Source organism: Sphaerodactylus townsendi, linkage group LG08 (assembly GCF_021028975.2).
Source record: "Sphaerodactylus townsendi isolate TG3544 linkage group LG08, MPM_Stown_v2.3, whole genome shotgun sequence".
NCBI classification, from domain to species: domain Eukaryota; kingdom Metazoa; phylum Chordata; class Lepidosauria; order Squamata; family Sphaerodactylidae; genus Sphaerodactylus; species Sphaerodactylus townsendi.
The window spans coordinates 14,051,099-14,063,977 of record NC_059432.1 but is presented as its reverse complement, the minus strand read 5'-3'; positions in this window follow the sequence as shown (position 1 = coordinate 14,063,977).

The window sequence follows — 12,879 nt, the reverse complement described above, 5'->3', positions numbered from 1 at the left end:
CGAGTATATACAGCATATACGGATGGATTTACTTACTTATTTCCATACCAGTGGGGATCCCAAGTGGCTTGTGTGGCTCTTTCCTCCTTGTTTTTATACTCACAACCGCCTTATTAGGGGTGGGCATTTGGTAAATCCAAACCAGGAAAAGAAAACCCTGAAAAACGCTTTGTCAGTATTTGTCTGTTTTTTTCAACTGAAAAAAGGTCACAACGAATGGAAGCCGAAAAATGCCAAGTTTTCAGCATTTTCCAGGCCCGTTCAGCCTGCCACTTTAAAATAAAAAGAAAGAAAGCCGCTCTCCTTCCCTCCCTTGCCTGAAGCCTGCTCGAGTCCAGCACTGAACCCCGTGGACTTGGGAGGCAGAGGTCACAGAGTCTTGCAGTTCACCTCCAACCCTTAATATGGAACTCGACAATGCCTGTGAATCTATGGGATATCTGTGCCTGTGTTTTTAAGGAGGAGAGGGAACAGAAGGTGAGATAGCATTACAGTTTTCTGTGGACACAAACATCAGTACCGGCGTCGAGATATAAACTTACTTATTCTCAAAGCCATTTCACAGTTGCTGTAAACAGACATTCGCTTTCCACATTACAGAAATTACTATCCCAATGGATCCGCCGGTTAAAAGTGTTCAAAGGCAGGAGCAGAAGGCGTGCGATTTTTGCTCCAATGCATCGCATTGAGGATTTTAGCAAAACCAAAGTGGGCATCTGAGGAATGCCTCAGATTTGTCGTTGCCAGGACAATAGATGTTCTGTATGTAATCAGTCTGCGAAAATTAACATATTGCATTATTAACGCACAAGGGAAGTCTGCATATATTTAAAGTCATCATTAAGTTTACAGAGTACGGTGGGGAAAAGAAAAATCAGTTTAGCTGGTCAGAAATGATCTAATTAGAGATGGATAAATTTTATGCTTAATTGTACTTTTTATGCCTGAAGCTACTTCTGTGTAGTGTCTTTGTTTATTAATACAGTGAACTTAAAAAGGTATAAACAGTAACCAAACTTTTATTTGCAGTTAATGTTTCAACTAAGCTGAGACATTAGAAAATACTGCCAAACTTGATGAAATCTCAAAAATTTAATTGATTTACTTCTTGTTTCCCATTCTTTCTCTAAATTACCTTACATTTAGAGAGAGACCAGGCGCTGCGGGGCTTATTAAGCTTCCGCAGTGCCTGCAAAACGGACCTGTTCCGCCAGGCATTTGGCCAGCCGAGTTTAGTGTGGTTACATCGTCCTGGCCTCCGGTGAGCTTGGGGTGGGGGCGGGATTTTATCACCATCTCAATTGCTTTGGATTTTACTCTGGTTTTTAGACTGTATACTGTGTTGATTTTAAATAATTTATATTTACGTAATATATGGACTGTTGGGTTTTATTGTGTTGTAAGCTGCCTTTGGGGGAGGGCGGCCAATAAATCGAAAGTATAAACAAACATGGTCCCTCAAAGGGGTGCAACCAGAGTCCTTGGAATGGGTTTAGGCTGTGTAGGACATTACTAGGCACTTATTACTTATTTCTACAAGATGTTTATTATTGGGCTTTTTCGCATACACGGTTTGTTCTTGATTTAATATATGAGGTCGTCACGGTTTCTGCCTTTTTTCCGCACACACTTGAGCTGTAATGTGGCCCGACCCCTAATCTGTCGCTCATTTCAGCCTTTGTCTCACATTTTTCCTGTCGCTCGATAATTGTGCAACTTTCTTGGATAAAACGGATTCACCCCACAATCTGGTGCCTAGGTGCAAAACGCAACTCAAACAAGCGACTGCGAGGGATCACACCCACTGTGTAATGCAATTTCCTCCAACCAATCAGGATGCGGTAGAGCTTGCCAGAACACACTCTTGGATGGCACAACAGCCAATCGGAACTCTAGTTTGTACTGCATTCCAGGGCAATGCAAAACCAAGGGGTTTCTGAAGCAACAAGAACATCCACAACAACCTGGTGATGTGTGAATGATCTCATTCTCTTGGTGGATAGTCATGAACAGCTAACTGACTCCATTCCATCTGATTGATCGCATGATATGCAGAACTCTGCTATGCAATTATGAAATATTTTTAGTTGGGTTGCCTATCCAAGCTTTCAAAACTATAGGTACTTTTCCAGTTTGGTGTAGCGGTTAAGAGAGCTGGACTCTAATCTGGTGAACTGGATTTGTTTCTCCACTCCTCCACATGAGGTCTGCTGGTGACCTTGAAGCAGTTACAGCTCCCTCCAAACTCTTTCAGCCCCACACTGACTCACAAGGTGTCTGTTGTGGGGAGAGGAAGGGAAATTATTTGGTAAGCCACTCTGAGACTCCTTACAGAAGAGAAAGGCAGGGCATAAATCCAAAACTACAGACATCCTAGAACTGGGTAAATAACCTATAGTTTTCTGTGAAAGGTTGTCGTGAAGAAAAGGGCACGCCTGTGTTTAGTGATGGACAACTTGGGCCTTTTCTATGAACAAGTTACTCCCAGGTACTGATACTGTCACTCTGAAAAAAATGTCATGTGTGAAATACCCACCAGGCTAACCCCTGGTTTTCTCTAATCGAGAGAAAGATTATTTCCATCGGCCTGCCTATTGAATCACTCTACCTAATGTCCTATTCAGAAGCGTACAATAGGCTCAGAGATCGGCTTTTAGATCTAGAATTTGCAAATTTGCATCTAGCAGCCAAACGAACCTGCTCCCCAACACAACTCCTAATTCCATTTGAGCAGAGACGTATGGCCTATTACCTCCATACCTTAACGAACCCATGCGCAAGGAGAGCCCTTACCATTGCGCATTTTAACGTTATGCCCTCTGCCCTATTAAAGGGTAGGTTCAGCAATTTAGATAAATCCACAAGGTTATGCAGTTGCAAACTTAATGTGGTTGAAACCCTGACTCACCAACTCCTGCACTGCACCAGATTTGATAACATCAGATCTAAATATACCAACTTACATTTTTTCTTCCAATCTGGGCTGCCTGATCTGATTAGGTTATCTCTATTGTTAAACAACTCGGACCCCGGTTTTTGTGAAGAGGTCGCCAATTTCATTGCGGAGATAGTTGAGAGTTCCCAGTAGAACGTATTTGTTGTGCTCCCCGTGGGGCCTTTTATCTATCATGTATCCATGCAATTGTTCCTGATTTATGTAACTTTTTCTGTTTATGCCAATGAAGGCTTATGTATGTATGTCAATACCCACCAGAATGGCCAGTGTGGGCATGGGGGGGGAGGGGGAAGGTGGACATGATTTTGATAAGAGTGGATTTTTTTTTGAGACACATTGGTCTGTTCTTGCTATGTAAATTTGCCATATGGACCTCTTCAGCAGCAAATAAGGGAAAAGTCGGTGACATTGATAAATCTTGACTTCAGCTGAAGAATTTTCCAGTCTGGCAGCTGGAGAAATGTGAAGCTGAAAAATTCAATCTAACAAGCCCAGCTGCCGTTCACTCTTAAAAGAGGCTGTCGCGCTGGACGCTGTATGGACAGTTGTTGCCTTGCCAAGAAAGATCAAGATTATTTGGACACATATAAATGTAAAAGAGGACGAACACGGACTTTGGAAGCAAATAAGCTTCCCAAATATGTGGAAGGGGGCGTGATGACAGAAGCAGTATGCTCCTGTTTGCCTGGGTTGCAAGAGAACTGCTGAAGTATTCTGGTCAATAAACTGAGGCCCCTTCCGCACTTACAGAATAATGCACTTTCAATCCGTTTTCAGAATTGTTTGCAAGTGGATTTTGCTATTCCAAACAGCAGCAAAGTGCACTGAAAGCGGTTTGAAACTGCATTATTCTGCATGTGTGGAAGGGGCCAAACCAGAGGCGGGATCCAGCAGGTTCTCACAAGTTCCCGAGAGTAGGTTGCTAATTATTTGTGCGTGCCGAGAGGGGGTTACTAATTGGAGATTTTGCCACGTGATTTTTGCCTTAGTTACGCCCTTCTTCTCAGCAGTAGCACGCAGAACTTGAAGCAGCCTAGTAGGAGGTGCACCGGTGTGCGTGGCAGCCTGCGCCTGTGTGCATTAGTTTCCCGCCCAAGGACCGGCGCAGCGGCTGCGTCCTTGCCACAGCCCCGTCCAGGAATGCCCGGCCACGCCCCCATCGTGCCGCGCCCAGCCCCATTGGCGCTACGCCACAGTTTGAATCCCACCACCATGGGAACCTGTTACTAAAATTTTTGGATCCCACCACTGGGCCAAACAGTTTCTTCTACTTAGAAGGCAACCTGCTGCAACTCTGTATGATCACCTGTTCTGGCCTTCCTTCTTTCAAAACAGCCTCTGCTCGGGGCAGACACATTCAGCTTTGTGTTGGCATAAAGCGTGATTGTGTCGGTCATTTCTGCGACAGAGATGCATCTAAGTCACTTGCTGTAGGCTAGTGGTTTACCCACAGAGTCTTAACATGAGTTTTAAATTGCTTCCATTACCAGAAAAACATGCTCCAAATAATGATGTGCAGAAGTCTAGGAGGATGGCTTTTCCAAGGACAGGCAATTCTCACTCCATATGCTAAATGTAAACTTTTTTGCAATGTAAGAATGAAGCGTCCCTCCTCCTTTAATTAAGAGCAGACATGTCCTCTGTTCAGAACCTTCCTCAAAGTTAACCATTATCAAGTCAATGGCAGATGTTTCTGTTTGGTTCGTATCCAGTTGGCAGAGGCCAAGAATGTTTTACCTCCCTAGGAACCCATTTTGAAAGGAGTACTGATGCAGCATTGTGGAGCAAGGGGGGAGGCAGTGGATAGGATACAAGAAACTTTATACGTAGCTGCATCTAGGAGCAAGTTTCTGCTTTGCATGTCACAAAGGCCCCTTCCGCACACGCAAAATAATGCGTTTTCAAACTGCTTTCACAACTGTTTGCATGTGGATTTTGCTATTCCGCACAGCTTCAAAGAGCTCTGAAAGCAGTTTGAAAGTGCATTATTCTGCATGTGCGGAATGAGCCTTAGTTTTGGCCCTGTGGGTCTTCTGTATGCGAGGGCGAGTTGGTTGAGGGACCAACTGCAAAACAGGCTGAGTCTCGGAGAGAACTAAATAAATAAGCCTTCTAAAAATGAAACAAAGCTGAGGCGACCTGTCACTCACAATACTATGCACAGCTGGGATAAACCAAGGGAATAGCCAGACCCTTTATCCTGAAACGCCTCCCAAAAACTCAATGATGATAAGAGAAAACCTGTACTCACCAGGCCAAAGACTAAAAAATCACAAGGAATTTTATGGCATCATAGCAGTGTTGAAAAATCATTTCAAAGCAATTTGGTACAATACAGGTACATAGGAACACAGTAATTATTATTTTTTCTTTTTTAACCCAATAACAGCAACAGCTAGCCAGAATCTAGATAATTACTGGCCTCGTGAAACCTTCAAGGCTATTAAGCAAAGAACAGGGATTTTTTTTCTCAATGCACAGGTGTCAAACTTGCGGCCCTCCAGATGTTCATGAACTACAATTCCCATCAGCCCTTGCCAGTATAGCCAATGCTCATGTTGGGTGGGACTGATGGGAACTATAGTTCATGAACATCTGGAGGGCCGCGAGTTTGACACCCCTGCTCTAACATATAATCACGTTGGGGTCGCGCTCTGCAAAATTGTTTTTTCTTATGCCTCTCGCTTCACCCAAAATTGTTTTTTCTTATGCCTCTCGCCTCACCCAAAATTGTTTTTTCTTATGCCTCTCGCCTCACCCAAAATTGTTTTTTCTTATGCCTCTCGCCTCGCCTCCCAAAAACTCAAGGCAGCATATATGCCTTGCCATTCTTGAGCAGAAACTGGGAGGCTAGGCTGAGAGGCCGGTTGGCTCACAGTGTCACTAGACTGGACACCTGAATCCATGCTCCTTCTGCCTCACCCAGCTCACTTAACACAATGAGCCCTCACGAAAGGCACAGAGGGACGTCAGCATGTTTGGGCTTGTCTGCATTCTCATTTTCCATGCTGGTAAGTTCCTGTTTCTTTGTGGGATTTTTCCTGTTCGGTGTGTGTTCTACTCCCCCTGGCTGCCAGTTCAATATTGCACAGGTTTGTGTCCTGCGCAAAAGCCTGCCATTTAGATCTTGCTGGGAGTTGTGCCAGACATAAACCTGAACAATATTTGATTGACCACTAGAGGGAGAACACATCTGTGGAACTGACCCCGCTCGTGCCCAGAAAGAAACAGGAAATGGCAAGCAAGAAAATAAGAATGCACAAATAATTTGTCTCCATCATGAAGGGGAACCAAATCAGTGGCAGGATTCAGCCAGTTCGGGCCAGTTCGGGTGAACCGATTGTTTAAAAGCCCCCTCGCTCCCCCCAGCATTTCCCGGCTTGGCAAGTCTCCTCCCCAGCCTGGGAGCCCAGGGCAGGGAAGAAGAGCCAAGATGGGCAGTGCTCTCTCTCTCTCTCTCTCTCTCTCTCTCTCTCTCTCTCTCTCTCTGTGTGTGTGTGTGTGTGTGTGTGTGTGTGTGTGTGTGTGTGTGTGTGTGTGTGTGTGTGGAGCACAGGGCTCCGGCCCAGCTCTCCTACTCATTCTGGGCTCCCGGGGCAGGGAGGAGAGCCGAGCCAGGAAATGCTGGCTGGGGGGGAAGGGGTAAGAGGTCACCTGGGCGGCCTCCAGCAAGGCTGTGGCTGGCCAGCCCCCCGCAGGGGAGTGGCTCACTACAGATTGGGCTGTGTGCCTGGGCTGGAAGCCCTAGCTTAGAAGGTCCACCTTGGAGGGCCTTGCTGCCAGCCCAGGCATGTGGCCCAATCTGCAGCCGCCCCCCCGGGGGGGGGCTGGCCAGCCACAGTCCTGCTGGAGGCTGCCCAGGCCTCCAGGCCACACTGTGGTGGCCTTCCTGGGCTAGGGCAGTGGCCAGGAGGCCAAGTCGCAGCTGCTGCCTTCCCTCACCTCCCCCAGCCCAACATCAGAAAGTGGGGAGGGGACAGCAGCTAGGTAAGTAGGTTGTGGGGGCAGGGGGGGCATACAGCAGGGGTGTGTGGGTGAACCATTAGGTAAATAATCATAATTCCACCACTGGACCTAATGTGTCAATAATCCTTCCAGTACCATTTATCCTTGGCCTTTTTGGTGTAAGGAATCCTGCCATCAAGAGCCACTGCACGACCCACCCTCTTGAGTTCCTATCTGGCTGTATAATATGATAGCATGCTTTTAAATTTAGAGCTGTCTGGCTTTAGCATTGAGACTACTCAACTACTGTTGTTTTCAACTCTTATTTTTATGCACGTTGACACATTTTATGAACTTTGTACCACCACTGCTCTTGCATTTCCGAAATGAACACAGAGGTTAGATTTTCTGCAACATTGTAAATGGGGTTTGCTTAGCTTTGAGACTCCAATCTATCTGATCTATATTATTTATTGAATTTATACAATCACAATCACCTTTATTGGCATTAGGTATTAGACAGTGGTTATACACTATTATTAAATTATTAAATTTAAAATCATATGTTACATCTATGGATTTTGCTTTCCAACTTGACAGTTCATTTGTAAAAATATAAAATGGATTAAAAGGGTTTAGCCATTCAATTCAATTTATACAAATTTAGAAGCAGATTTTGAATTTCCCAAAAAATTGTGTGGGTGTGTTGGAATAATCTACTAATCTGGGAATTGCATTTGTAATGACTTTGTACCAAAATTAACACATGGGTTATAAACAGTACCTATTTATTTTTAGATGTTATTGCATGTATATTAGGGTTGTCAAACAACTGCCAGGAGAACTGACAAGGCATGTAACATTGGCTCCATCCCTATGTCACTTCTGGGAATACCTACATAAGATATAGGGTAGTTCTAAGATCCACTGAAAACTCTATGGTAAAACCATAGATTTTCCAGTACTTACTAGAGCTAAACAATGGCACTCCTGTTTTTCCCCCAGGGATCCAGCAGGTACTCACAGGTTCCCGAGAGTAGGTTACTGATTATTTGTGTATGCCGAGAGGGGGTTACTAATTGGTGGTTTTGCCACGTGATTTTTGCCTTAATTATGCCCCTCCTCTCAGCAGTAGCAGGCAGAACTTGAAGCAGTCTAGCAGGAGGTGCACCGGCATACGTGGCAGCCTGCGCCTGCGTGCATTTGTTTCCCGCCCAAGGACCAGCGCAGCGGCTGCATCCTTGCCACAGCCTTGCCCAAGAATGCCCCGCCCCCGGAATGCCCGGCCACACCCCATCATGCCCCACCCAGCCCCATTGGCGCTACGCCACAGTTTGAATCCCACCATCAGGGGAACCTGTTACTAACATTTTTGGATCCCACCACTGCCCAGAAGTGACATAGCCATGCAGTTTACTTCTCCTGTCACTGCTCCAAGGAACCTGGCAAGCCAGTCTAATGTATATGATGCTTTCTTTGCATCATGGTCCTCTATGTGGTTTACATAGGCAACCTGCTACCCAGGCACAAACCAGAACCCAGACTGGCTTAGCCTTAGCAGTGGCCCTTTCCCCACTCACCGTTTGCTGCGCGCTACTCTCGCCGAGTAGCGCGGGGTCCACCTGCACTCCCCACTACAGGGGCGGCAACAACGCAGCCGCCCTGACTCTGCTGCTCTTGCGATGCGCCCCTCAGAAGTGCGCTGGTCATTCTGGCTGCCACTCAAAAGGGTGTTCCTTTCGATGACCTCAGCGCGGAGCGCCCCTTGTGAGGCAGAATGGGGAAGCCAGGGAACACACGCACCCTCAGCTTAAAAAAAAAAGGTCCTGGATCAGACAAAACTGACGTCATTTTAAAAGTGGGGAAACGGCCAGAGATACTACGTCATGTGCTATTTCAACTATGTCTTTGCCATGGATTTCAATGATGGCTTTGATTTTCCTCCGAATGCAACTCCCTGCTCCCTTAAAAAAAAGCTCATTATTTGGAATGTAAGCGTGACAATGCACACCCAGCATGAATATTACACCCGTTACGGTCCTTTCCCAAAGGATTCCTTTGATTGCGGCAGATACACCAAACGCGTTTAGCTTCCCTAACATGCCAAATAAATTGTTTTCTCCTCATTTGGAGATTTCAAAACCTTACATACCGAGTGTAACTCATTAATCTATCCACTGAGGACACAAAGCTCAGTGGGTGCTGAGGTACAAAGGCGGCAGAAACCAACCACACAATCAGGACGACTGCCTCGTAACTTGAGAGAAAGGAATATATTTTCTCAGTTGGTCCAGTTTGCCTTGTGAACAGAATTCTGTTTTTTTTTCTGGAGTTGAAGGTGGAATCCTGCTCTACCTCACCACCCCTCTTATCCCACCAACTCCAGAACAGGAAAAGGTCTAAATTTTAGAGGCATAATAAAACATAGGTGATCTCTGTTTCTGGTCCAGAAAGTAGCAAATACAAGCAGTCCCACTGTCTATGAAGCACTCCATGTCCCTAAAATGATCACAGTAAACCAGAGATAAATCCCAGAAGGCCCCCTTTTTGCATTTTTTTAGCAGTGATATGGAAAATGGAAAATCAAGGTGAAGTTTCATCTGGCAAAGAGATTTCCTTATGAGAGTCCAGTAGTGGCCCAGTCCTTTCTTGGCTCTTAATGTATATACAGAGCATTTGTTTTTAAAAGAGCTTGTTTCTATTGTGTGTGTGTGCAGTGCTGTCAAGTCACAGGTGGCTTATAACAACACCTGTTAGGATTTTCAAGGCAAGTGATTAAGAAGAGGTGGTTTACCATTGCTTTCCCTGCAATCAATCCATCAATCAATCCATCAATCCATCAATCCATCAATCCATCCATCTATCTATCTATCTATCTATCTATCTATCTATCTATCTATCTATCTATCTATCTATCTATCTATCTATCTATCTATCTATCTATCTATCTATCTATCTCTATCTATCTATCTATCTATCTATCTATCTATCTATCTATCTATCTATCTATCTATCTATCTATCTATCTATCTATCTATCTATCTATCTTTCTTTCTTTCTTTCTTTCTTTATTGGCAAAATAGGGTATACATGGATACAAATAGAGGGTATAGGGTTTAGATAAAAATATGTTTGCCATCTATAAATAGTTGTACAATCCAACATTTCAGAATGTTTACAAATGTCGTTTGACCATTCCAGAATGTTTACAAAGGCTATTTGCATGAAGCACTGTAGCCCTCTACAGGAAACAGTACACATGTGAAGATAGTTTCTGGTGGTGCCTCATGAGCGAGTTTTGACTCTTGAAAGTTTATATCGTGGAAATCTTGTTGCTATTTTAAGGTTCTGCTGGACTAAAATATTACACATGGAGATCCATGTACTAGCTCCACTCTGCCCTACCTATCCATGATTTACAGTTTGTAAGCATGGCATTTTTATTTATTTATTTATTATTAATTTTATATACTGCCCTCCCCCTAAGGGCTCAGGGCGGTTCACAACAAGATTAAAACATACACTAAAACATAATTTACATATCAATTACCTAAAAACAGAACCCATTTAAAAATGTGGATGGTGTCTGGCTACCCCCTCCCCCCCTTGTGCCCACGGGAGGCCAGATGACATGGTAGATATATTTTTAACCAGGCTGGCCAAATGCCTGGTGGAACAAGGTCGATCTTACATTTCTCTTGAGAAACTCTGTAAGTCCACTTGGAGGGCCCTGATCTCCCTAGGGAGCCTGTTGTTACACCAGGTAGAAACCAAGGAGCACAGAAAGAGCCCTTGCCCCTAGCCGGAAACCAGCCCTGGTCAGGCAGGCCGAGGGATCATGAGCAGGTCCTCCTCCGAGGAGCGGAGAGACCTACAGACAATATGGGAAGAAGGCGGTCCCTCGAGGTATGCAGGTCCGAGGACTGCGAGCGACTTTGAAGGTCAAAGACAACACTTTAAACATAATCCGGAACTCAATCGGCAGCCAGTGCAGATGGTATAGGATCGTGTAATTCGATCCCTGCTCGAACTGCCAGTAAGCAGCCTGTCTGCTGCATTCTGAATGAGTTTTAATTTCCGGATCATGGTAGAAAAGGTGTGTCAGCTTTTTTTTGTCATTGGGAACATTCCAAAGAAGTGTCGTTCCCAACTGGAGATATGCTCCCTTGACGACATACACATGTTGTACTCTAGAGATCAAATACAGATGTGGGCGGCAGGATCAATTCACTCCTACCCATTCCCTGCTCCGGATATTTACCTGAACACACCTTTTGAAGAGGGTTAGCATCTAACAGCAAATTGGCTGGACTGATGTGAACCGTAAAAGTAGCGCAGTGAGTCTCTGCTTCCAGAGGGTTACTCAAGGATCTCCCTGACTGCGCAGAAAAAAAATACAGCTTTTTAATTTCGCTAAATGAAAAACACTGGAAAAGCAGCCAGATGAAGACCGAAAATGTTCTGAGGCAGAATGTAGAAAGCAGATGTGACTCTGTTGAATGGGGGAAAAGTGAGCGGGGGAGAAACCAGCTGCTTATAGAACCAACACCTTAGAGAGAACTGGGGGTGGGGATTTTCAAACTGTTTCCCTTCCCCAGTGAGTCCTTGTGGGCCCCGATTTCTAGTGGTTATTGCATCAGCTGGAACATAGCTACAAAGATGTATAATTAATGCCCATGGCCCTCTTCTTTCAGCCGGTATAACAGAACTCATGTTTTCCCCCAAAGATCAGCAGGTTTTTGAACACAACCTAGAATGAGGCAGCCTGACTATTGCCACGGGCCAGATTCTTGGAACATATGTTAACTGGTCTGTTCCTGTGTTCAATTTAAGGGTCTGGTTATGGGGCCGGATCTACTTTTTTTGAGGGGGAGCCAAAGTACAAAATAATGCTATAACATCAAGCGGATCCTACCGCCCCTTCCCTTTGGGTTTTTAAGGGAATTGAAAGTAGGTGCCATCTTTTATGTTGATCTTAATAATGCTGCATTTTAATGGGGTAGGGTTTATATTTATGAGAGCCGTATTAATTGATATTTAATGGATTTTAATCTGATATATTAATTGCCTCCTATTTTATATGTTGTTCACCGCCCTGAGCCCTCCAGGGGAGGGCAGTATATAAACCTAATTAATAATAATAATAATAATAATAATAATAATAATAATAATAATTATTATTATTATTATTATTATTATTATTATTATTATTATTATTATTATTATTATTATTATTATTATTATTATTCTCACTTTATATACATATATCAACATACATAATATACATATAGCTAACCACTCTTTTTAATGATAACATAAATTGTGTTGATCTCTATGAATTATTTAAGATAGGATGATTATGCACAAGGCATCTGCTGCGTGATGGGGCAAATGTCTGTCACAGAAAGGCTTCTTGTACAGACGTATTTCCTCATGACCCACTTTTAATTTTTAGTCTCACTGAGGGAAGCAAGACCAATTCTAGCACAAATGCCATTTTGTTTCTCCACCAGAGCGGGGAGATTTGCCAGTGAACACAGCTTTGTCCCAGACCTCTTCCCTCTGCTCACAGCCAGCCTGCCTAGCTCCATCCTTCCCACTTCTCACACTGCCATCCAAATCTTCCCCCTTGCCCCATTCCATGCTGCTTCTTTAATGTTTAATCAATAGATCGGTATACAGAGTTGGCTTTTGCAAGGAACAGCACAAGCTGGGTCTGATTCCGGCTCCAGCCCGTCTCCCCAGCTGTGCTTCTTCCCTCCCTGATGATCAGGAGGTTTTTAAAAGCTTTTTTCCCCCAGACAAGCCTTTTTTAAAAATCAAGCCTCTCTCCCATGGCAGCAGAGAGAGGGTGTGTGTGTGGGAAGAGTATCAGCTCTATAGTATTGGAACTACTGAGTGTTATGAGATCTGTGCCTTTAAGGAGGGCAGTGTTAAGAGAACCAGGAAATAGATGCTGGGTGAGATTAGCTGCAGGG